We start from the raw sequence: 2,586 nt of genomic DNA, 5'->3' as shown, positions 1-2,586 counted from the left end.
AACCCCCCCCCCAAAAAAAGAAACAACAACAACACACAAACAACTCATAAAAACAAACCAGAAGCTAATATTAAGTAACAAACACAAGTCCTCAAAAAGACAGACACACACACGCACAAAGAAGGAATAACTCTACAGCGAAGACGCCCATATAAATAACCCCAGCAAAAATAAATAAATGTACTAGCAAACAAAGTAGCCTAATACATAAGAACACGACCCATATATTTTAACACCCCCCCCACCTCCCTTCGGGCCGCACACCCTAAAAATTTCACCTATTGGCTATTGTCATATTCTTTTTGCACAGGAACTTAAAATAAACCAGTAGCATTGAAAGCAGGCTAAGTGTGCAGTTGACAATAATGTTATCTTATTTTTTAAAATGCCGATCTATTGTTAGGTGTGTATGCCCATAGAACCCTCCCCAGCCCTGAGACCTGAGAATAAGACTGTGCCTGCCCAAAATGGCAAAGATTGAGCTCTTGGAATCTGTAGATAGAGACGACTTTCCCGCATCGATTGATACTGCAGCTGACTCTCTATCGTTAACGGTGTAGCGAGAAAAAGGGAAAAACTGCAGCGTATCCCAAAGCAAATATTATTGTAGACCTAAGTCCATGTTGTTTCCCCCCTTTTCTTTTCGCTCAGAAAAATTTGACTTAGACACAGTTTTGTTCTCAGCTCTTCAATTATGATGACCTACAGTTCATGAAATCGTTTTGTTTTCTTCTTTAAAAAAAAAATATCATTCTTGATAACGATTAATTTAGTGTGAACACATAGCATACGTGGTTTTGATTATGCACCTGTATACTTGTAATACTAGTGGTTCTTTCACTCAGGCGGTGGGGTCTGTTGGCTGGATCCGTAGCATTAGCGACAACAGCAGACGACATGACGAAATGGATGAACTTCCATCTCAGTTTGGGTCAAGACAGCCAGGGGCGACAGATCATGCCAGCAGACGTGCTGGAGGAGCTATACAAACCTCGGATGGCTCTCCCGCAGCCTTCCTTAGAGGACTACCGTAGACCCCGAGTCCCGTACACAGTCAGCAGGAACACCTACACGTTTGGCCTGAGGCGGGGTTTCTACAGAGGTAGGCCTACGTTGGGGCACTCAGTTGTGCGGCATCGTCCGGGAAATCAGGCGCTCGTCTAAAATAATGTAGTTTAAAAATCGACACATTTTTCCCCTGTAGGGCAATAAAAATATTCATTTAACTTCCTTGTTTTGGCTTGAACACCTTTAATGTCTATTTAAACACACACACACACACACACACACACACACACACACACACACACACACACACACACACACACACACACACACACACACACACACACACACACAACTTTGATCAAGGGTAAATTTGTAAATTCCAAGGACATTCAAGCTTTAAAAGTCTGAAAACCTTGGCTGCCATTTTCTTGCTAATTCATCCTTTGACACCATACCACCCCGACTCCTTTCAATTGCACATATCGTGATTTTTATTCAAGGCAAATAGGTATTTAAAAAAATCAAAAGTCAGACAAATGAACAAGCTTTAAGATTATATTCCAAAGTATGTTCTTTATATTAAGTCCAAAACTTGACGAACGCCTGATTCCATCGTGTCTCGACACATTTTACTTTCAGGGTTCCGCCGATTTTCCCACTCCGGGTCCAACCATGGGTTTCGGGCTCTCCTGTCGCTACTGCCCACAGAGAGACTTGGGGTGTTCATTGCTATGAACGGAAAGGACGACAACTATCAGGTGTGTCATACATACTCCCATCTTCAATATGTTTGCTTGAGTAAAGAAAAGCCCACCGACAAAACAATTGTTATTTAGAGCTGCTAGGAAAAAATAAGGCAGATAGAAGCAACAGAGGGAAAGTAAAGACGTAAGACCTACCAGTGGCGACCTCCAACCACCCGCACTCCCATTTTCACCACAAGGAAAGACAATACAAAATGAGTGTTCAGTTAGCTCTGTTGGTATCGTGCTGAACTATGAAGCGGATGACCCTTGCTCGAATCCCAGATCGTGCGTTTTTTTAATACTCGAGCACTTTAGTGGAGAGGGTACGGTGGCGAAGCGGTCAGTGCGCTCGTCTCCGAAGCGGAAAGTCCGGTTTCGAGCCTCGGTTCGGACTCGGATTTTTTTCGCCCCCTCCTGTCCACCCAGCAGTAATGGGTACCTGACTTCGAGTTGTGGAAGTAAAGGTGGCGTGGAAAGGAACTGGCCACCCTACCACAATATGCCGAAGGCCCAGGCAGTTGTCTCACTAACATGGCAATACCCAATGTCCGGATCGGATGCAGGAACAACTTTACTTTACTTTTGTGGAGTTTTCAAGGTTTCCAGCCCATTTGGCTCTCTCCAATCGGAGATGGACTCCTAAATTATGAGCTTCAGCCATTTAAATAACCTTTTAGAGTTGAAAGGGCATTAAACCCAAAACTATCAAAGTTAATTTGTACACTTCCGAAGGTAAAGACTACAAAGAAACATATCGCTCGCCGCAAGATCAGAGAGAGAGATGGAGAGAGAGAGAGAAAGAGAGAGAGAAAGAGAGAGAGAGAGTATATAT

The sequence above is a fragment of the Aplysia californica genome, unplaced genomic scaffold, assembly GCF_000002075.1.
Source record: "Aplysia californica isolate F4 #8 unplaced genomic scaffold, AplCal3.0 scaffold00044, whole genome shotgun sequence".
Classification (NCBI taxonomy): Eukaryota; Metazoa; Mollusca; class Gastropoda; order Aplysiida; family Aplysiidae; genus Aplysia; species Aplysia californica.
This window is presented reverse-complemented; position numbering follows the sequence as displayed.